The sequence below is a fragment of the Sparus aurata genome, chromosome 5 (assembly GCF_900880675.1).
Source record: "Sparus aurata chromosome 5, fSpaAur1.1, whole genome shotgun sequence".
Taxonomy (NCBI): domain Eukaryota; kingdom Metazoa; phylum Chordata; class Actinopteri; order Spariformes; family Sparidae; genus Sparus; species Sparus aurata.
In genome coordinates, this window is record NC_044191.1 from 18,843,439 (window position 1) to 18,868,212 (window position 24,774).

Below are 24,774 nucleotides of genomic sequence, written 5' to 3' on the forward strand. Positions count from 1 at the left end.
AATGAAACGAACAAGATGTGCTTTAACTGCAGACTTTCAGCTTTAATTTGAGGGTATTTATATCCAAATCAGGTGAACGGTGTAGGAATTACAACAGTTTCTATATATGCCTCCTACTTTTTAGGGGACCAAAAGTAATGGGACAATTGACTCAAAAGCTATTTCATGGACAGGTGTGGGCTATTCCCTCCAGAGGAGGCTCGTCCATAGAGGCAGAGGAGGTTGGTCCTCCTCTATTTTTGGGAGGCAAGAGGAAGATCCATTTTTTTTTAAGAAAGAGTAACTGGTTGAAATAAATCATTACCAAATCTCAGTATCATTTATAAAATATTGTATATATATTATATCATTAAAAAAGTTTCTTCTTTGGAAGAAAATCCACCTAAAACGGTTGAACAGCGACAGCTGCAGACGGAGGAGACAGAGCAGTCTGTGAGAGGAGCAGGGAGCAGGAAGGTGGGGGCTAGAGGAGGACGGAGGGCTTATGTACAGGGCTACACGTAAAATGACGCGCTAAGGGAGGACGTCCTCCCTTACCAATCAGCAACCAGAATACAAGATTGACAGCAGGTTGGTCCAATAACAGTTCCCAAATTTCATTCTCACGTTTATACAGCCGTTAACAAAAAATACTTCTATGTACCGTATTGACCCGAATATAGTATGATTTTTTTTTATTTCGATTAAAATTATGTGAAAAAGTGGGGTCGTCTACAATAGTAAAACGTCTCTGGTCGTCTTATAATCGGGGTCTAACCATTGACACATGCTGATAGTTGTCTGGGTCGCTACACGACCGCAACGGCAGAGGGCGGCAGCTTATTGTAGAGACGTCACTGACACTGTGGCTGCGGTTATCTGTCAATCACAGCGGAGAAGAAGTGACAGGAGATGAAAAATGGAGAGACGCTGTGATTTTAGGGAGCAAAGTGGATCAAGTGTGGCAAGTTAAACAGACATCTGAGGCGGAGCTATGATGCTGATTTTAAGATAATGAGATCAATGCAGCGGAGGCGCCAAACAACTGTCAGCCAGCCAAGAAATATGGAGTTACGGAGTGTAACGTCCGAAGATGGCGGGTCCAAAAAAATCGTCTGAAAACGCTAACAGTAAGAGAAAAGCTTATCGTGGTCCTCTAAGCGGCCGCTTCCAAGAGATTGACAGGAAGGTGTGTGAGTTTGTTACTGAGAAACAAATTTTGGATATCAGAGTATTTTTCTGAAGATTAGTCTTGAAAAGAGGGGTCGTCTTATTATCAGGGTCGTCCTATCCACCTGTTTCCTCGGGAGCCTATGGGGGCTGCCATGACAGATAACTACTTCCGCTGGCGGTTTTCTGTTTCTGGTTGCCTTGCAACTGCATGATGGCCGCTGCCGCTAAGCTAGCCCTAAACAACTAGCGTTAGGTCATAAGTGCTATATTGTTTTTAAAATGGTCAGGTACAACATGTGCCGTTGTTGGTTGCCACAACAATTCATGAAATTTGAAGTTTTTTTCAGAAACGTCTCGTGTAGTACATCAACAACTTAGACAAACTTGTCCGTGCCCTGCGCCCTTACACGCCATGCTGAGGAAGGAGGAACGGAGACTAGCGCGGCTCGCGGCTTTGACACTAAAATAAATATTTGGGTTTCTGAATATCTTCCACAGTATAGCTGCTGCATGACTTTCCTAACCCGGCAATGTCAGAGCAGCCGCCTGTCTCCACGACTTCACTTTCCTTCAGCATTATCCACGCTGTATGTTTAGCTTGATTGACGCTGTGGCTGGGCGCTACTGCTGCCTTCAGAAATAACTCGCTGTGTTTCTTCAACAGTACTTTCCCTACATTGTTACTGTGCAGGTAGTTGTATGCTTCTGTGCTTTTGTAACTGCGTAATTCTCCACCGTCAACACCTTCAGAAAATATAATATAAGCATTAGCCCGACGTTAGCTACGTCGATGTAGCTAACGTCGGGCTAATGCCGGGCTAATGCTTCATGTCATCTGCCCACTCCGTGAGAACTGACGGGTGAGGCACTTTGAGAACTGTCCTCACGACTTATTAAAAGATCTGTTCTGTGTATCCACCGCCGATTTTATCCATTCTGTCGCTTTCTTTGTGTTAAAAAGCCGTTTTTTAGAGCGAGCATGACAGCTACGCTAGTGTAAACACCGAGGTCAACCAGCTCAACCGGAAGAGCATAACCGAATATCGCTATGAACCATGGGTAAACTCACGAAGTCAGGAATAAGGTGGATATTCGGGTCAATATGGTATTATACAGCTTTCACTGCCCGCCATGCTCGGACAAGAAATATGGAGTTTTCAGCGACATTGGAATCGGTTTCAAAGGAAATATAAGCAAATTTCTGATAGAAAAGAAACTGTTGGGAGAAATCAGAGCGAAGCAGTCAGAAAAATAATTCATAGTTTTCTTTTCGTTCGTCCTGCTGGAGGAAATAACGTTAGCGGCACGACCGGGCGATTGTGATGAGTGATGTGTGTGATGTCCTGTGCTGTCCTGAAGTATGTACATTGATTGCTGTGGTAGCACAGTGAGTAGAGCAGGTGACTGGGGATCAAATTCCGGAAGGGGTGTACAATGGTATTTTTTTTGTCTTGTATATTAGCCATTTAATAAAATGTTTTTTAAAGAATTCTTTTAAGTCATTGTTTTATTGCTTAGTTTTCATTAAATATAAGAAAGTAGGGATAAGTAGTTGTCTTGTATAAAATAACATGACACCGTGGACTGGTTTTCCTCCTGTCCTCCTCAATTTTTTCAGTCACCAGCCGCCACTGATTCCCTCGTTATGTCATCATCAATTAAGCAGGTAAAAGGTCTGGAGATGATTCCAGGTTTGACATTTGCATCTGGAATCTGTTGCTGTTACCTCTCAATATGAGATCCAAGGAACTGTCACTGTCAGTGAAGCAAGCCATCATTAGGCTGAACAACCAAAACAAACCCATCAGAGGAATAGCAAAAACAGAAAACAACTGTGGTGGACGACAGAAGAAATCTTTCCCTGGTGAAGAAAACCCCCTTCATAACAGTTGGCCAGATCAACAACACTCTCCAGGAGGCAGGTGTATGTGTTTCAATTCAACATTCAAAAGAAGACTTCACCATAGTGAATGCAGAGGGTTCACCACAAGATGTAAACCATTGGTGAGGTGTATTTATTGATGATGTAACTGCTGACAAAAGCAGCAGGATGAATTCTGAAGTGTTTCCAGCAATATCATCTGCTCATATTCAGCCAAATGCTTCAGAACTCATTGGACAGCGCTTCACAGTGCAGATGGACAATGACCCAAAGCATACTGCAAATGCAACAAAAGAGATTTTTTAGGCCAATAAGTGGAATGTTATGCAATGGCCAAGTCAATCACCTGACCTGAATCCGATTGAGCATGCATTTCACTTGCTGAAGACCAAACTGAAGGGAAAATGCCCCAAGAACAAACAGGAACTGAAGACCGTTGCAGTAGAGGCTTGGCAGAGAATCACCAGGGATGAAACCCAGTGTCTGGTGATGTCTATGCCTTCCAGACTTCAGGATGTAATTGACTGCAAAGGATTTGCAACCAATTATTAAACACTGATAGTTTGATTTATGATTGTTTAGTTTGTCTCATTACTTTTGGTCCCTTAAAAAGTGGGAGGCACATATAGAAACTGTAGTAATTCCTACACCGTTCACCTGATTTGGATGCAAATACCCTCAAATTAAAGCTGAAAGTCTGCAGTTAAAGCACATCTTGTTTGTTTCATTTCAAATGCATTGTAGTAGTGTAGAGAGCCAAAAAGAAGATAATTGTGTCGATGTCCCAATATTTATGGACCTGCCTGTATACTGTTTTACCATGAAATATGGCCCGATGTAACTCCAGATGTTCACTATTCATTGTTTTTTCAGTTGCTGATCAATCAAGAAGTGGTGTAAAGACAATGATTTGTCAGATTCCTCATTTTTATCCAGCTTCTAAAATGGAACACAGCGAAAGGACATTTGAAACAAACAGATAAAAAATAATTTGTACAGCTACAAGATGAAAAACACAGTAATTGCCAAAATAACAGATAAGAATCATCAGTGGACCTCCGCCTCCCCCCATAATAAGATCAATTATTCCAAAGAACTGCATGGGTACATTCTCCAGTGATATGAATCCTGTGTGAATGAAGCTAAAAACACATTTCATTTGGTAATATTATTCTCTGATCTTGAGAGCCAAGTTCTTACAATAACTTGGGAGCTTGTTAGTGATTATTATTCAACTAACGTTAATGTCTCGATTTCTATTTACAGCTGCTGTTCATGTGTTTTTCAAACATGTCTTTGAGAAGTGATTGGCTTGATCAACACTGTTAGATCGTAAGACTCACATGAGAGTCATGTAAAAGTTCACGAGTTCATCTCTTGTCTGTCTTTCACAGGTTTGACTTCGGTTCATCTCTGTGGCTTTCATTCTTTTAACTCTAAGCCAAAACATCAAGCTCCTTTGAGCAATGGCAGCGAGAAGAAATATGGCAGCTTCTTCCTGGTGCCGATCCACACGGCTGTTGGACAGAGACGATGTCTTTTATGTCACAGAAGACGTGTGGTTTCCCTCCCAAGCCGCAGATAAATAACTTTTCCTTGCTCTAAAATATTTAAACAAATAGTAGAGTTCGGCTGGAGGTTATATGAATATTGATGAGTTCAATGCCAAAAACATCTGGATCACCATGAAAGGGTGTCAGACACTGAAAATAAATATGCACAGCAGAGTTTCTGCTGTAAGAGAGAGCATATGGATAAACAACCCCCCTACTCATGTCTACATATATTATATATATGTGGACATATTTTTTTTTTTCCTTTGTCTTGGTATTTATTTCCCATTGAGAACATGGCACAAAATACTGGCTATGGACGAAGAAGTTCCTCTATTTCTAAACAACAAAATGTTTGCTTCAAAGTGCCTTCTGGAATAACCCCAAAAATATAATTAGCCGGCTCTTTGATTAAGGTTTGCTTCAGTTCAGGCAATTAACTGTTAGTGAGGGATTTTGGTCATGACAGGGTAGACACAGAGTTGTGATATATGTATGGAGCTAGAACCAACGGGCATAAAAATTGGAAACAGGAAAGAACAGGATGAGACAAAAAACATGTCTACCAGCATGTTGAAAGCCAAATATAAAAAGTTGTACCCAACCTGAGTAGCATATGGGCAAGTGCACCAACCATCTCAGACAGTTGGGTACAGCAACAACACAAGGCCAAACTTCACACAGAAATACAGTACACTGAGGCCCGGCCTGCATCATTCTATCCAAACCTGACTAAGGCTGAGAGTAAGAACCAAGGCCGACCCGAACTCAACAGGAGTTGATTTGACTACATTTTTATGATACACTTAACGTAAGCTGAGTCACTGAGTCTGTGTTACCCTGTCACACAGTTGTTACCATGGCTACACTTCGCCTGTTTAGCCTTATTATAAACATTTACAGTGTAGATGAACGTGAAAAGGCAAATTTCTACACACATAGATATAAAATATAAAACATATACACTGGAATAACTGGTATGTCTTTTGTTGACGGGACTGAAACATTCAATCATTTCAACATTTGTGTCTGTACTTGGCCCAGGTCGGGTATCAATGCTCCAGAGCAGTAAAGCAGTAAGTTTATGATAATGATTACATTTGTAAATGATTATTTCAGACAGCGGCACATGGTCGACGTAGCAGTATTTTCAGTGTCTATATTTACACCCCTGTACGTAGACCATTATTTTTCAACACATGCTGTAAAAGGCCCCTTTTCTTTATATTTGGATTACGGGTTGTGCTTTGCGCTGTCACAGATGTAGAAACTCTGCAGCACCCCCTGCTCATTAACGCTCACACGTTTGCAGATTTGGTTTGCAAATAAACCCGCACCCACCCACTGTAAAATGCCCTGTCAATCAAAACATGGCGAAAAAGGAAACAGTCAACCCGCAGTGACATAATGGATGAACAGAAACAATAAACCTGCTAATTACTTAGTCATTAATTATCTGGCAGCTTTACAGGGCGACCCTCTGGATCACAGAAATGCGTGGGGGGGGAATATCGCTCTTCTGCAAACAACTGCGCACTTGACCTTTTGAAATCAATGAAAGTAGACTAGTTGGCATTTTGCTAAGCTGCCAAAAAAAGGAAAAGAAAAACAAGGGGAAAAAAAAAACTGTTCACACCTCTGGGAGCTGTGAAAAAAACAATTTGGCAGCTGTGAGATCAACCTAACAGGATAAAAGTTTCAGATAGGATATGCTCATACAGTAGATGTAGTGTGGAAGATATACTTGATACTTGTTAAATGGCATTATAAAATGGCTCAAAATTTATTGAGAGCTGTACCGTTTAAGCCTAAACACAAAAAACATGACGTGTGCAGTTGTAACCTTTGAAAGGACTGGATGATAACATTTGTTTGGTGTATTTGTTCAGTTTCTGTGCTCTACTTCTGTACAACAGATCAACATTTCAGTTTAGCCAACAACCACACGAGTTGTGCTGAGCGGTGGGTGCATATTTACTCAGCCTTATCCTGTTGTACAATTTAACAAATGACTTAACAAATGTAATCTCACTTAACTGAATAAAAAGCCTTTGCTTGCCACGGGCCAGGATTTGTCATGAATAAAACATGAGCCAACCCCTCCGCCTCCTTAATATTAAGAGACAAAATACACTGCTTTAAGGCCAGTTCCTCACAGTACAATGGCAAACAAAGACAAAGTGCTTATTATTTGATCTGAAATCCCATTTGTTTAATAGCTGATGTATGCTTAGCGAAGCCCTAGAGCATCTTCAATGCATAAATTTAAAAGACGTAAATGTTTTCTGAGTCTTTGTGTTCGGACATGATAAGGGGAGCGAGTTAACTGGATTTTTGCTTTTAATACTAAAGGTCAAATTGGACAGATAGAAACAAAGACATGCTGACTGCAAACAAGTAGAAATTAAAGTAAAGTGCATTTTCTTTCTTAAACACATATCGATTGATATGTCTGAGTGTCCCACATTGTCCTTTAATATTAAATATTATTTGACACCAAAGCAGCACTCCAAGTCTGAGAGTCTGAGACATGACATCATTTTGAAGGACGCTGACAGCTCAAATCTTTTCAAATACAGAATAATATATGGCAGTATTAGAGAATATATACTGTTTGTATTGCTGCTTTGGGAGCATTTTACTAGTTGTGTTTGTTTTCAATTGCATTTATTTAAATGTTCCATCAAAATGCAGCTACTGTTAAATGTATTATGTTATAATAACACTATTTTCATGTGATCATGATATCTTTGTCGTTATTACGAATTATTCATTCTTTCTATTCTCATAACATCCAAACTGATAAGACGTTTGATCTGTTGAATTTGTGTAATTGAATTTGTGGTATTACAAGATCAAATGATGATGTTGCTATTACAAGAAAGAACAGAAGGGAAAAAAGGGGAGAGATAAACCATGACAGGAAAACCTTGACGCAAAGTGAAAAGGATCCAGGTAAAACAGGTTACAATGAAACACATTTTATCATGAAAATGAAAATGTTTGTCATGGCTGCAGCAAATATCCTGCAGAAAGTAGATTGTTGTGTAAAATGCATTTCTTGAGGCTCCTTCTTTCTTTGTGTACTCCTTTTGTCACACATTTTCCCTTGTGTTACTATCACTTGTGCCAGGCCTTTACTGCAGAACACTGAAGGAAATACATCAAACAATCGGGCACATGTAAAGCCTTGAAACTGTTTACAGTTATTGACATACAATAATATCACATACAGCCATGATTCAAGTACAAAAAGTACAAACGTATTTAATGGTATTGTTTTGACTGTTTTTACATTCCAGTGAAAGAATCAGGAGGTGAAGCAGCTGAATAATATAAGAGCTAACAGATCACCGCCCATAGTCATTATACTAAACTGTTTCAACAAGACTAGTGTGACTGCTCATGATGAGTGCCTGGGGCAGGCTTCAATTCCAATGAAGTTTGGTATTGCAGCAAACTGACCTTTAGCAGTTTCATTTAAGAAAAATGATCCTCATAGTGAACATATGGACACAGGCCTAAAAACGTTAATAGAGGACTCCAGTAAAGAGGTGGGTCAACACCTTCTCACTCTTAACTTGTCAAAAAGGTCCTATGCTTCAAGCTTTGACACTCTACAAACCCCTCTATTGAGATTGAGGAGTCACGTGCTGATTTGGGTTGATTTGGGTGGGGTCTGAGCCGGTCGGCCATGATGGTAGGAGACGCTATCGGTTGTCAGGGGCAACGCCTGCAGAACTTCACAGAGGCGCGACTAAACAGTCCAGAGCTCTTTAATTTCTGCGCATTTATTATTTCGGCGGGACAGAGACGGATCTACGAATACGAGAAAGAAAAGGAAGAAAGTAAAGCAATGCAAAAAGATAAGGCGAAAGAAAAGGGACCTTACAGGAACAAGCTCACACCAAGCGCATAACAGCGGTATTTGGAGAAGCTCTCGGACATCCAAAATATCGACCCATACGAGCTCCCTGCAGAGGAATGGCACAGAGACCTGGATCATTTACCTCCATGCACATACATGGACATCGTCAGTTACCTTGTTTTTGGTGTAAGTTACTACACAATGCAGGAGTTTAAAAGCCACAAGTCTTTGGAAAGTTACGAGACTTTCTGCTGTGGCTGGGTGCAGGACTTGGCCATCTACAAGCCTCCAGGTGGTGAAAACAGCGTTGTACTGACAAAAAGACATTTTTAGAGAACGTACCCGAGTGTAAATGCAGAGGCAATACTGAAGCAGTTTTTAACGCAGCAGTGACTACCAGGCATGGTAAAACAGTGCGGAATTGTAAAAACCTCCTCTACTACAGAGTTAAGAACACACGTAAACAATCGTGTTTTGCCGGCGGCATCCTGCCATCATGGCGGAGAGGGGGAAGATCCCGCGAGATCGAGGGAGGGGCTTTGTACCATGACGACAACTCCTCACTCTCAATAGCATCACTTTTCCACATGAAGGGCATGTAAGTGACAAGTCATATCACATAATGTAAGTGACATGACTGCGTCACTTATGTTAGGTCGGAACATAGTCATTTATTTATGCTTAATTACTGAAGTAACATCAATCAATCTTGGGTCTTGGTCACATTATTACTTTGAGTGTTAAATCTATTTATTTCAACCCTACACATCATTTATTGTCAGAAGGGTTAGACCAACACATGACAAATCTATGGCACTTCAGGTGGCAGGGAGATAGACATGTTTATTCTGCATAACTACATGTCCTTTATGTTGTAACCATAAAATCCTCTCTGATATTTCTAGTATTTGGCCCTTGACTCAGAAAAGCTTATGTAACTTGTGATTTCAGCTAACATTTATTAATGTACTCTCTGTATTCACTCTTTTCATACAGCCGACCTGCGTATAGCCTTATAAAGTCAAGCTTTAATAAGATAACCCTTCTTATTGGGGTTAATCAGCTTAAACTGTTCACTGTGGTCCTGTGTGGCGTTCCCTCCCCTGACAGGTCGGAAAGTCACTAAGCCAATTTCATTTCCTTTTGGATTACTGGATTTTGAGAGGGGGAGGGGAGGTTAGTAACACTGAATTATTGGCCAGCGCAGTAACTTGGACCCTCTGTCGCACAGGAAGTCAACAGGAGGAGAGGTGAACTACGATTGGTCGAGTGTCTGAGGTGTGTTACTGAGCTTTTATGGTAAATCCTGAGGCACCCAGAGGGCATGTCCTCTCTGATCACTTCTTTGTGCATCTGTGCTCTTTGTAACGTTGCCCTCTCAAAACCTAATGTCCAAACTTATTGCAGGCAAAATTTAAAGCCACCAAAAAAGCATACTTTAAAGATGCCCAGTAAGTGGATGCATATCCAAAAATAGATCTCTCGATAAGTACCCTACAGTATAAATGATGTCAACCAACCACACCATTTTCCTTTACTTAAAATATATATATATTTTGGGGTGCACCTTCACTGGTATCTCAGTTTGCCATCTGCAGATGTCTGAATGAAGATAAAAACTCCAAAGGCCATGAGTCAGAGGGCATCTTGGTCTTTGTTTTCAGACCAGGAAGTTAAGTGGAAGGAACTGATGTAGAGGTGTCAAGGCCAAAACATCCACCTCGAGCTTTACATCAAAGCAACAGAGTCTTCAAGTCTTGAGACCAATATTCCCAAAGGAAGAGCACCCCACAAATATTTCTGGTGTTGAGGTTTTCCCCGGCTTTCTTTGAAACACACAAACATGCACAACACACTGAGGAAAGTTCAGGAGAACTTCTGACTAAACTGGGCTACAAATAGCGCAATAAAATTGGATGTTTTTCACGCTGGATTGGAGATTCCACAAATGAGTCACAAATGATATTCAAGTTGGCTTTTTATGATGCACACATTTAGAGCTTTCCTCATTAACTAACATCCAATAAGCGACGCATAAGCAAGCCGGGATAAACCATCGGTGATAATGAAACTCTCTCCGAGATGAGACATAATTACGCTCAGCTGGACAAACTGACATTTCAAGGAAGAGCTGACGCTGTTTGGGCATCAGCAGATCACCGTTCCCTTTATAGAGGGAACAGTCAGCACTTAAAGCAGAGGTGAACGTGTGTGTGTGTGTGTGTGTGTGTGTGTGTGTGTGTGTGCGCGAGGTTGTGTCGATGAAAGAAGGACAGACACATCCTTATTTCAAAGCACAGGCATGTGGAGGATAATACAGCATGTCATTGAATACCAGGTATTAAATGAGCACAGCGGGAGTGCATGCATACACACTCGCAATCTCACACACGCACGCGCACGTTAAAAGTGAGTACAAGTCGGGCCCAGGGCCAACGTTCAGGCTATGACTAATAATCACAAGACCAGCAGGCCCTGAGACGTGCTTGCAAGTAGCTAACCGTTCGACATAAACACATCTAAACACATCCACCCGATATTCCCACTGCTGGCCACACAGCTAATTTCATCCCCGTAGCTCAGAGTTCATCAATGTGTGTGTGTGTGTGTGTCTGTGTGAAGAGACGAGCAGCCTGCCATGACAAGCTTATGTAACTTGAAGGCATGTGTGTGTGACACTGTCCACTCTGATGCCAACAGAAGGTTACCAGAGATCACACACACACACACACGCACACATAAGCGGGGCTCTTAGACGGCAGCAGGTGGTTGTGCAACAGCTCTGCGGTTGGTCTTGACTTAATTGATGGCAGACTGTCAGAGAACAGAAACAAAGACACAAAGCTGAAGGTTTCATGAAGCCCGAGCACAGACATGCAGCACATGAGGGAAAATCTTTCTATAGATAACATTTTGCGTCAAGCACATGAAGACATCAGCAACACGCATGAGATTTCCAAAGCAAAACAAACAGCCTCAGTGGTTTCAGCAAATGTCGAAACAGGCAGAGAGTTGGTCAAGATCGGACTTCAACAGAAGAGACCGCTGTTTGTTTCCTGTTTCCAACTGACAATCAACATTGTTTTCTCAGAACCACGACCATGGTTGTTCCCCACAGTATTTTCCTAACCTAACCTAAAAGAGGCAACATGTACGAATTTTAGTCCAAAAACATTTTTAGAAAATTACAAAAATAATCAACAGAATGTGACATAAACATCCATTTTGAAATAATGATGTCTTTGTATTGTCTTGTAGAGATTTCTATTGATGTTAGCATGCTAACCAGCTAGCCCCAGTCTGTACCGGCCCAAAGCTTCCGTGCTAGTGATGTAAACAATAATGCTCCCCTGGTCGCAGAGCTCCTGGTCTGAACCACTGGCTACACTGCTAACTGAGCCATTAAGGACAGCTACATTTAGCGGATAATGTGTTGATATGCTTTGTTATTAAGTTTATTGTTTTTAGTATAAAGTTGACCTATTCTTACATACTGCAACTTTAACCATTGTGTTTTCACATCAGACAACAGATTGAGTTGTGATTGAGATACTGTTGTCCTGCTGGCATCAGATCAGAAAAATGTTTCCATGTTTCCAAACCATGCATTCTGTCATTTCTTGTTTGGGTATGATGAGCATGCTATGTCTTGCTAACAAGAAACAGGCTCATTTATGTATGTAGGTGAGGCTATTTTTCATGGCATATTTCAGGTGCTGCATGCAGACATGTTCAGCTAAAGTGCTATAAATGACACAAACCAATAAACTTAACTCGCTCACATTTGTCACAGTGTTGACTAGTGACACTTAGCTATACTTGGACAGGAAAGTAGAACCATGTCAGTTTTATTCTTCGGTGTTGCATTGTGACAAAGCCATGACTCACCCTGAAACGTGGGTGGAAATGGGGTTGAGCACTATAATTTGCTGCAGATTTGGGCACATAGGATAAAACGGTTACAGTAATGCAATGCAATAAATGTTCCATAAATAAATAAATGTGTTCCAGATACACACATCATCATGGCTTAAACTGAATAGATTCTTTGTCTGTAAATAACCAATAAACAAGGCAAAGGTCTACTTTTAAAGCATCTTGTTATCAAACATCTGGATGGAGCCATACTGGTGGTCAGAGAGACTACAGTGATGCCTCCGTCTGTTATCTTTAGACAAGTTCTGTTTTGGTTCAGGTTGTCTTGCTGTCATCTGTTGGGCTGGCGTGTCTTTGTCCAAACAGGAAATGTACCGCCATTCCTTTGAATAATTAATTGAAATAAATGGACAACAACATGTTGACACACTACGCTGTGGAGCAACTCTGGGGACAAACCAGATGACATCACACTGTATTTTTGAACACCTGCCATTAATATAATTAATTCAACAAGAGCCATGTGGCGTCTTGTCACTAACACAGCCCGGGTCAGGAGTTTAATTCTCACTGGGGCCATGCAATGTTAAAATGCCAGTCCTCGTGGTACTGTATGGTGCTTTGGAACAATCTGTCCTCCAAATGGCACTTGTCACATGTGGGATCCAACAGGATTACATGTTCACTGTGACTCAAATGTCGGTGACTTGTCAAAATGCTGCTGCTTGTCAGAGTTATCAGCCATGAGGATCATATAATTAGTTTTTGTAATATTACAAGATGCTGTGTGTTAGAAAAGTCATGTATCTTGTCTCCTGTTTGAGGCACACGTAGTTTCTATGCACTATGAAAATCAGTTAGTTATTCCTGAAATCATTTCTGATGTAAGAATCTCGTTTGTAACTTACGCACTTGTGATCTACAAATCTCAGATCAAATCAACTTCAATTGACAGCATCAGCCATGTGATTCTCTGCGGCCTACAAGAGGTTTAAGGTGAAAAAGCACCAGAGATCCACTGTACACTCGACCGGCTGTCCACCAATCATCAGACAGTCACAGTGAGTGATGAGCATTTAGCTGCTAAAGAGCCGGATGTTTCCCTCAGGAGTCAGCGATGACTAAAATCTGATTCAAAAGGAGAGTGAATTTGTTCTACCAGATACACAACTCCAATAAATGTTGCCCTGTGACTGCAACATCTATAAGCCCAGTGGTAAAAAAAACAAAACAATAATAATGATATAACAAACATAAGTAATAATCGATGAATGCGAAGTAAAGCTGTTCATTTATGCAGTATGGAATGGATGACTAGAAGGCATGGAATCAAAAATATATTGAGGCAGACGCTGAAACATACGGTTTGATCCTTTAAAGCCAATTCCGATTGGGTTCAATTCAATTAGACTTCACAGAGGCGTTTATTAGACTGCATGTAAACACATGGTGGGTTTGTGTCTTGAGGTCCAGTATCACGTGTGCATCGCTTTAACTGAGAGTTACTGGACTTCAGAACACTCCGGGAGCGTTCTTGGCTGATTCCTGCTGCTCAACTTTGTTTCACAGACACAAATGGACGAGAAGGAAGAAATGCAGCACTCTGGTTTTGGCCCGAATCCACGTTCCCAGCAGTGGGTTGCTGATGTTGGAGGAAGATCAGGCCTCTGCAGGAATACACTTGGCTGGGCTTCTGATTTCTTTGAGAAACACGTTTACATAACCAGCGCCCTTAGATCATCCTTATGCAACCACCCTGGATTTTAGAGTTAAACACACATCGCTCATGTGCCACGTACTGATCATACCTTCATCAGGGTGGTTTAGAGTTATATAATGGCGAAGGGTGAAAAGATCAAATGTAGAAATGAGCGATGAGTAGGAACAGGTAAATGTATTTTGGCAGCACAGTAGCCCAATTAATTCAAATTATTTTACAACAGACGTTGCATTGTATCGGCACGCATTGGTCATTTGTTGATTGCCCTTGAGCAAAATGCTGAATGCTGCCTCATGTTTCAGGCGAAGGATCAGCCAAATGCAGCTGGATTTCAGTCAAACTAATGACTTCAAACAACTTTTTGGAGACTTAGATGATCGACACCACTTAAATGTCTGCATGTTTAGTATGCGGCTATAGTCAGGAGGAGATCAGCTCAGCTTAACAGAAAGACTGAGGCTGAGGCAAACAGCTAGCCTGTCTCTGCTGAAAGGTAAAACAACCATTTAGCATAAACCGATTTATATTATCATCAATAATTTCAACCATTGAAATGGTTTTCTTCTGGTGTGCCAAATCAAACCTTATGGTGGGCCGGATTTGGCCAGCGGGCCCCACTTTGGGCGGCCCGGGTGTAGAGCAGCACATCCATTCGATTTGAACGCCGACATTTGAATTATATTCAAGGAAATCCCTTCTTGTTTGAATGACCTGACTGGATGATCATTTGTTTCAGTTGATTGCAGGGAGCGAGAGATCGACTGCTGGGTGAGCTAGATTGATTTTTAACAAGATAGAGAGCTGCACGCTGCACTGTAATTTCATAAGCTTGTCTCAACACAAATCTTCTTCCTGTCTTTCCTACAATGCTTCTAGGTTCTTCTTTGGACTTTGGGCTATTGATGAAACAAACATGCTACATGAAAATGTCACATTAGGATCTGTGAACCGATGAGAATTACATTGTCAATGTATGTCAGCTGTGCTCTCGAGAAGTTTCCTCAGGCAAATGATTTAGTCTTCATGGTAGAGGACAGTAAACACAGCTCCTAGCTGGATCAATAGGGGACTCTCAACATACTACCAAAACGCCACCTTCATTAAAATTCACAGTATTTGCCTCCTCAGTCAGCATCCTGCTTTCGTTGTCATGGGAAACCCATCCCAATTAGCGGTCAAAGGCTCATTATGAGCCTTTTGGTGCCGTTTTATTCATCTTTAATCAAAATCAAAGAGCTACACGACTGCCGACGAATGACTGCAGTAGATTATCCGTCATCAAATTGCAGCAGCATCAACAGCAATGGCATCAAATACTTGTGAGTACCAGGCTCCATATACGATGTTCATTTGTTTCTCGAGGTGGAACGCAACATGCAAAAAGACACTGAGAAAATTTGACATTAAGCCTTTTCCTCCTGCTCCGCTTTAAAAAATGAAAAAAAAAAGAAAGTGTTCATTCTACCAGGTTCATTGACAGAGTTCATGATCAGAGTTTGACGCAGCTGCATGTTGGATTTATCCGCTACACAATGAGTACAATGTGCATAAGTGTAAAAAAAAAAATCAATTAGGATTTCGGCACAATTCTGACTTTATTATTAGGTTAATCCTTCAAAGCCTCCTGAACCATGAGAGTTAAGCCGTTTGAGGTGATATCATGGCGGCTGTCTTCTTTGACTGCCTGTCCCACTGAGAGTGCTATTCTTCAGTTCGCATAACGTTAGCATAATCCTCGGCTTGCGCCTGCCCCCCCACCTGTGCCTTCACCGATGCAAAATCCAGAGTCTGAGAGCAAGAGGAGGCCTCACCTCACCTCACAGTTCTTCAGGAAAAGGGAAATGAACCCTGAGTGTATTATCTGCAAGACATAGACCAGCTAAAACCCACTTTTATCTAATGTGGTGGTTCTCAAGAGTTTTAGCCCATTTAAGACACTCTACCGAGTGAAACTGAATCAATTTAGATTCATTTCACAAAAAGGTTAAACCTACCCCAAAAGATAAGAAAAGTAATTTCCTTCTTAAGTGAATGACTTTATGAATCTTGTAAAATCATTACAAAATTTGTTTTTTTGTCGAAGGCAAACAAGATCATGGTGCTTAACTAGAAATCTACAGCACATACTACAGGTTTTCTACAGAAACTGTTGATGATTCACATCTCAAATATTCACTATTTCTATCGAAAAGCAATTAGCAGTCTTTAATCAGTGTCACATATCGGTTTAACCTTGGAATTTAAGTCTTTATCTCATTTCTTGAATCAACAGAGGTTTTCAGGTTTTTCCATTACTTTGACAATCCAAACCTTAATGAAGACTGAAGTGCCAGACTTTTTTCCTTTGAGCAGCTGAAAAACTTGGACGCATTCCATCAAACACCACCAAACATCCATAATCCAGTCTGGCTTAGGTCCAGGTTTGGCTCTTCACACTCTCAAAGGGATTTAACCAGTCTTTCATGATCAGGCTCTCTTTAATACATATTGTACCTGTGAATCAAGACTGGTCCGCCCACCCACCTGCTGCAGTCCATTACTGAGACCACAAGGCTTTAGAAAGAGCAGGGAGATCCTGCTGAATGGTCATGGGGCCCAAGAGTGCTTTGGAGATGGAGCATAAAGGGACGCTTTTATTGTTTTCTGATAAATGGGAAATGGACGAATCCATAAATCTGCTGGATTCATTCAGCGCCGCAGGGCTAAGTAATTAAATAAGTCATGTGCCAGTTGGCACAGACTTGCCACGGACTCCCCTCCTCCGTTAGATCTAGCCGGGCAGACAACCGGGCAGCTTAATAATTTCCTTTGTTGCTGGTTAATTGGCTTTCTGTGGCGTCTGCCATCAGCATTTGCATTACACAACAACAGAGAGACCAAGGAAGTCTTTGTGTTCCATCAAAACATGGAATCATCAACAAAGAGACAAGATTTTTCCCATCTGTTATGCAGGGGAAACGCGTGAATGGTGGAAAGGAAATTATTTAAAAAATGTATTAATATGAACAAAAACTCTACCATATTTACAGGGTAAATTCAGCTCTGAGAACAATAAAGCACACAAGCACACATACATGCTCAAAAGCACAAAGTAACACATCTGTTGCTGCTTTGGGGAATTTTCATCTTCAGGAATTTAAGGTTAATTAAAATTCTCGTTACTTGCTGTTTTTCAATTAAAACCAACCTCAGCCTTACACCCTCAGAACCCCAAATGTCTAAATTTTGCAGGCGCCATCATTCAGTTTACATAAAAAAATAAAATTTCATATTGAGGTGACTCACCAGTCTGTTGTCAAACAGTGCTCTCTCATTGGTAAATGTTCCAAAAATGGTTGGCTGAGGAGAGTAAAAAAAAGAGAACATTAACAGGGTTAGAAATCCTGAATCATTGCTCCTGATCGACACTCCCGACCTCTCACATATCGAGTATACTGTGCTCATTTTATGCAACAAGGCAATGAAATCACAGTAAAATTAGCCTCCAATTAATAACAAATGCTGTACTGTCATACAACACATGTTCCTGAAAGGATTTCTTGAAGATTCTTCTCACATCCTAAATCCCTAAAACTCCCAAGTGCATCTGGATCTGCCTTTAATAGTCCGAGGTTTGTCTTAAAGGTTTTTTTTTTGTGGTAACAAATCTTAATTTATGCAGCGAGGTGGAGGCTAGAATGAGTCACAGAAGAGTGAGGAAGCGGCAAAAACACCCGCTGACACTGATATCCCTGTACACCTGTCAATCATGTTGCAAAGCAGTCAATGACAAAAACACTCCATTAGCTTTTCAGCTTCAGCCGAAGCATTAGGCGTACCTAACAAGTCATACCTCTTATAACAAGTAAGTTAGAAGTGAAAGACACCTGTCTATGGCATTGCGTCAACTAAATAATTTGCATATTGAGATCCAGTCACAACGCGTAAAGAATCAAGACAACAAAAGAGCGTATTAATCCCTGGTGGAAATGCATCGGTCGACACCATCATCAAATTACATCAAATTAGATGAGTTGTTTCCGCTTGTATTTGATTCTTGCCTTTTTTAATCAGCTAGAGACAGCTGAGAAGAATACAGCAAATAAGAGGACGGATATGACCAATGACACTGCTGCATGCATTGTGTATGCAAGGATCAGTGACTTAAGCCTTCGTTCCAGACACAGCACTAAAAACATTTGAGAAGTCGTCTGGCATCACACACCAATGGCAGTATTCTCAGACTGACGATGGGAACACTATATGTCATGTCTTTGTTGTGATCAAACACTACATATCACTGGCCTTATATCGAAACAACAGTCGCTCGCGTCTCAGCCGAGCCGTTCGGACACCTTGGCGTCACAACAAGGTAAAACAAATGAATCTTTTGGCACGAAGCGGCGACAGAGCAGAAACCTGCTGAGCTCTGGCCATTGTAGCCAACTGACGGCACGGTGGGAAAATAATGACGCTAATAAAAAAAGCTAAATTTATTACAGCAGGACAGGTGCTGTCGCCGAGAGTAATGGCAGTTATCTGCATTTAATGTGGGCCTGAATGTGGGCGGCACATCCAAGCTAATTAAAGCCGAAGTTTAAAATACAGAAAGAGCCGACGGAGCAGAAATAAGTGCTTCCCTTTGCAAGCCGGATGATGGCCGGCGCTGAACAAAGAGACATATAGGAGGCAGATCTCGGTGAGCTCCTCCACACAGTCGTGCAGAGAAATGACTGGATTACAAGAAACGCGACGAGCTCTCCGAACCAAGCATATCATTCACAGGGTTCATCGCAGAATTCAGAGGCAAGACAACGAGACACTAAACAAATATTTCCTGTCTGTTTGCACGGGGGAATTATGGGGAGCAAACAGAAGTGATTTCACAGACCCTTGATTCAGCTCTGTTGTGATCAGCATCCACTCTTGAGTTGTGCAAATGAATCACTGAGGAATCTGCAGCCTGAGAAAAGGAAAAGGTTCATTCTTCAACAAGATAGCGTTTAAATTTTGTACTTTCGTATCTCTGCATCTTGGAAGAAAAAAGCCAAGACTCAGAAGTAAAGTTTCAAATCTCCTCTCGCTTTTTTCAGCAGTGTGAAAAATAACTGAAAATGACCCCCGAAGCACCCACTTCCATGGGCTGCTGTCAGGGTGGGCATTCGCTCAACTTTAATCTCCTCAAGTTGAGCACTGGCAGGGATTTATGGGCAAAGGCCTAATGCTGCATGCCGTTGCATAACTCAGCCCTATTAGCCAACCTGTTTCTGTGACACAGAAAAAGGAAATCGATGGGAAGGGCCACTTTGATGCCGCCATGCTAGATGTTGGATTTATTCTCCTTTTGGTGGAGGTAACATGTGAGTGTGTGTTCAATTTAGCGTGCACACTTTTATGTATGTGCTGGTGTTCAATCGCTCATTTGCTGAAGAAGATAGAAGATATTTTTACTGAATAATCGAAACAAACATTTGATGCCGAGATGAAAAGAAAGGAAATGATCTCTTCTCCTCTTCTCAGAAAATGACTTATCTGATGCCATAATAATGTATAGAGGAAATCCTCTTAAACCACATTAGCGAAAAGAGGGATTTAACCAATGAAATCCTAGCGGTTTGCGAGCCGTTTGCATTATCTGTCCGGAGGATCAAGAGATCAACTCATATTTCACAAATTCTGCATACGGCCTCCTTTTTATTGAACAAGGCAGCTACTGTTCAGAGCTCCAGCAGACCGTACTGGCAGGAATAATTCCCAAAACCCAAAAGGCACGTAATGACCGATATAATTTACAAGCCGCTTGGATAATTCCAGCAGAACTAGTCCATCCATCCATTTTTGCTCTTGATCAGATGGCCTCCCGCGTGGGGAGTGGACATTCTGTCTCAGCATGACCGATGTAATCTCGGACCTTTTAAACCCTCCGTTGTGCCGGCACACTCACTGTTCCCAAATATCACTTATCCTTATTAGTTATTAATACAGGCTCAGGCCGAGCTCTATGAATCATTTATGGGGTAGTGCAGTGACTAATTGAAAAGAGAGAACAGATTGTGGCAAAGGTCATCGGTTCAGCGTGCTTTTCAGGAATTGTGAGGGGGAGGCGGCTACTGCTACTGCAAGAAAAGTCACAAGGTTATTTTTCCAGCTTGCATCCACTGGCGGGTCATCCACAAACAGCCTAAATAAAAAGTACTCCTTTTTCGAGGGCTAAAACCATTAACATGGTTATAGAGAATAAGCGTGGAGTTTATCTGCCACCTACAATGTCTGACTTCAGAACATCACATCATAATACAGGCAGTGATTAGGAAAGTTAATGTACTGCTACCTTATGATTGTAATGATAAAAGATAAAATATCACCTCTGGGATAACTTTCGAGAGTTGTATAATCCTGACTGACAGTACTGTGTACCACTACAGAGAGTTACAGAGCATCTGAAAACCCCTTAAACAAATTTAGTACACCAAAGTCTGAATTCCTGCTAACTTAATGAGGCTAACTTTGGCATTTTTCAACCTTCACCCTCTTTACCCATGTTTCTGTTGCCCAATACTGAAGGTCAGATTGTCCGTCAGTCTGAATTTTATAATATTATGGAAAGGATCAATACTCCATTCACAGAAACGGCAATTATATCACTGTAATTGTAATTGTCCCAACAATCACATTTACCAACTGCTTTGGTCAGAATAAACCCCACCTCACGATAAGAAAATACTCCTGACTCTAAACGCTTCATACAAATTTAATTCAAAACACATTATTAACAACTTTGACATGCAGTCAAAATTGCGCACCCCCTTCAAACAGGTTGCACGCTAATGCTTTTAGCTTAGCAGCTATACGGTGCAGCTTTCAGCTCGTAAGTCGTTGTACATATAATCTGTTCACATCAATTTAAGATCTCTGGGCGTCTGGAGACTTTGATTACATTGGACAAGCTGTATGGTTTCCCCATCTGCTTCAGTTGTTTAGGAGAATGTTTTTTCTGTGAAGCTCCAGAAATGTTTTGTGGACTACAAAACTTCAGCCAACTTTCCATCAGCGACAGAATTGGCATCGGCATCAGCATAAGCATAGACACAGGCATTGATTAGACTTTAAACCACCACTGACATTTGCACAACTTGATGATTTCTTCCTCTCTGTTTACTGAATTCTGTCGTGAGGCGCAGCAGTGCAGTCTGTCTCGGGCTAGTCTTTATCTTATCTTTTATCGTGAAATGGACTGCGAGCTTCACGCATGGAAACATCTCAACACCGTGGGTCATTTGTTAGCACAAAATATATGCCATCCGTCGCCATTCCACCATGTATATTACTGCTGAATACTGTCATCAAAATGCGACAAAAAAAGAGCGACACAAGGAGGGAAGCAATAAACAAGAACACATCCATTAAACAACACAATCCTTACTAGGAAACCCTTTAGATCATCTGCTGTTCCCCTCGGCACATCCCTCCGTCCCAGTCATCAGATAATTGCTTTGGGGACTTGGACCTCAAAGCAGTGCTACTACCTGTGACCTCTGACCCCTGACATCTTACAACTACAGAGCTGCTGATAGAGGATGACCACTTGGAGACCGCTGATCTCTGACATCTGACAAAAACTGGGTTATTATCTTGATGACAGGGATGGGCCTGAACTCACAGTGACCTGGTGAAGTTGGATTTCCATGTTTATGACAAAATGCAGACCCTCAGCTTTTGACCCCACTGACTTCTCCTCTTCACCTTCATTAACAGTCCTGCAAGTTGCATTCTGTTGTACACATACACTGTCTAATTAGTATAAGTTTCTCTGATTTTTCTATTGTACCGGAACACTAACCGTATGTTACGAAGCAATGGTTAAATCAGCTGGCATGAATTTCAACATAATTAGACACCAAACAACCAAAGTGAGTTTTGACTGAATTATCCAAGACTGGTCTACTGACTGACTTTCTTAAGCTTAATTCCTTTGCTAATGTTTGCTTAGTTAATATAAGATTTTCCAGTCAGCATTGTCGGTTGTGATTTATGCCACTTTTGCCACTAATCTCCACTGGTCTCTCAATCAAAACAATCAAAACAAGATACTAGAATGATGACATTGGAAAGTAGTGTGGGATCATGGGAGTTGTTTTTTCTTTTTTATTGTTAAACAACAACCTTTCGGTGAAGAAAATCTAATCAGAGGTGACTCGAGCAGAAATGTACATAGAGGAGGGAATGATTTAAAGTCTTAATCACATTATGTATTGCCACTTTCGCTGTAGAGTTGGGTACCGTTCACATTTGAACCAATTGAGGCCAGTTTTGACCTCAGTGTTGAAGCTGCAGAACAGCAGGTTCAGTGTAGTCGGCGGTTCTAGGTTTGTTTACAGAAAATATTAAATATTGTATATGCCTGCAAATATGAGCACAGATGTCCTTTTAAGTTGAGTGTGTGACCTAAATCAGATTGTTTGTAAACATACTTTTATTGCAGTCGCAATTTTAACTTAAGTTACCACATTAATAGGAACTCCCATTGTGTGTTAGCATCAAGTTAATGTAATTTTTTTTTTTTTAATGTTGTTTGTTTCGGGCATGTCAATTCATAAGCATCACATTTCATCATTGTTCAAATAATACAACACACATGGCCGAAAGGGAAAAGCGGGAGAAGCCAAAGCTTATCAAGTCCCGCCCCCATAATTACCATGTGATATTGCCTCATAGTTGGTATGTAATTCATGTACTATTTGTTTCATACCAAAGTTTTGGACCATGTAAGTACACAACCTAACAAAATATTTAACAGGGGTCTAGTCGGCTTTACAGACCGCGATCAGCTTTTCCAACAGCTTTATGATACATGTCTTGCTGTGTTCAGACAGGTGTAAGAATGTTTAAAAGCCAAACAGCTCAGTACAGATTTAGACACGTATCTGAAGGACCTTTCACTACAACAGAACTTCAACTTACGTAACAACAACCTTCGCAGAAATAAACAGGCAGCCTGTGCCAGAACAGATTAGGTTAAGAGCACATGCTGGGAAAAAAGTCACAATCTTCAAATCCCAAAATTACATTTTCTTTAACTTTAACTGACCCTGTTAAGACTGACCACCAGCCTTGTGAGGATGTCATGTGATGTTGTTACAAAACATGGGGGAAGTTTATGTAATTTCTGGGCAGCTGCCCCTGCCCTAGATAGAAAAGACTTCTGGAGCATATGACTCGGTCCGTCATTCACCATGAATCAGGTCATGAGCTAATCGGGCCACACTGCTGCTGAGTGATCGAGTATTTATAGACAGTTGTGTTATTTTGATATCGGTCAGAGATTGACTTCTGTATGTTTCAGTTGGCATGTAGGCTGGATCTCTGAGCCCTTAGTCTGATTAAATAAGAGTAAAATATATAGGATGCTAAATTGCAGTAAATTTATATCAAAAGACTTACTATACTGGTTTAAATCAAAATGCATTACATCATTCATTGTGTCTTACTGATAAAGAAGAACTGATCAAGATATTTTCTTCACATATTCAAAATTATATTACTAAAATTCTGATGTCATGTGAGCAGTAATCCCATTTTCCCTGCTATTATTTCTCTCTACAGATGAATGAGGATATCCACTTTAGTATCAAACAACAGGCTCAGTTCAGTTCAGCTGAATCGTAAGAAAACTTGACTCGAAAGCAATCATAAAAACAAAACGAAAGACCACATAATGATGCAACGGCTCAAAACTGTATCACTCAAACAGTGCATTGCTCATCAGCGCCATACACAGACTTCTTAGCCTACATGTTGTCTTGTTAAAGCACAACCCTCATCAGGCTCAGCCAACCTTGCAGCAGACTGAGGATCAGCTCTTTCAGAGGAAACAATCACGACAGAAGGTGTTTACCTTGTGCTATAAAATGACAACAAAGCTGACTACACAATGTTTAAATTGGAAAATAATCTTGCGGGCTCTAATGCGGAGGTGGCATGCATACTGTAGGTCTGGGAGGAAATTAAAATGGAAGCGGGCCTCTGCAGAAAGCCTTGGAGGAAGCGGATTTGCCTTTAGCGAAGGAGAAAGGGGTCAAACCCAGTGGAGTTACTGACCGGAGACGCCCCTGAAAACTCAACCAGTGGGAAAAGTTAAAGTAACAGAAGAGAGTACTTAATGAGCGGTTGGTAAAGCTGTAAACTCTTATATTTCTGAAATTTTGAAAATAAATTTTAATCTTAAATAATTGAATCTTGTGGCTGTTCTAGACTTTCCAAATGATACTGACCAAATGGCTCAAATTATACATCGTAATGCTTTAGATAAAAATCACAGACGGGCTGCCTTGCCTGCAGGAGGTGGGAATGGGGTCAATAGGTGATTTTAAAAGTGGAAAAGCAGTTTATGATATCAGTTATTCGGCCCTAACAGGTTTGACAAAGCAAAGAGAAGAGAGACCGGAGAAGCTTTTGCAAAACAAGTTCCAATCTTTGCTGACTACTCTTTTACACGTGTCCCTTTCTGATAAACACCGCAGCCTGAACTGGAGGAGGTATCTTGTGATATCGACTCAGGACATCTGTGTGAAAATTGTCTTTTCCCATGAAGTACTTTCTGTCTTCTGTTGACTTGAGGTCTGTGGGTGGCATTGCGGTTTGTCCTCCTCCACTGGCTTGTGTTTTTATCGCCCGGAGAATTTCGTAACAGCCATGAAGCCTTTAGACTTCCGAGCTGAACAGAAGCAGTTCTGAAATCCAACCA

General features: G+C 41.1%; 1 protein-coding gene across 1 annotated transcript in view; it reads right to left on the bottom strand.

Moving 5' to 3' along the window:
* The window catches only part of rasgef1ba (RasGEF domain family, member 1Ba), an 88,604-nt gene extending 71,214 nt beyond the window's left edge, over window positions 1-17,390 (bottom strand). Inside the window, exon 1 of the mRNA XM_030416458.1 lies at window positions 17,337-17,390. The gene's annotated coding sequence lies outside the window, so the exon portion shown is untranslated. The remainder of the gene's footprint in view (window positions 1-17,336) is intronic.
* Between the last annotated feature and the right edge of the window lie 7,384 nt (window positions 17,391-24,774).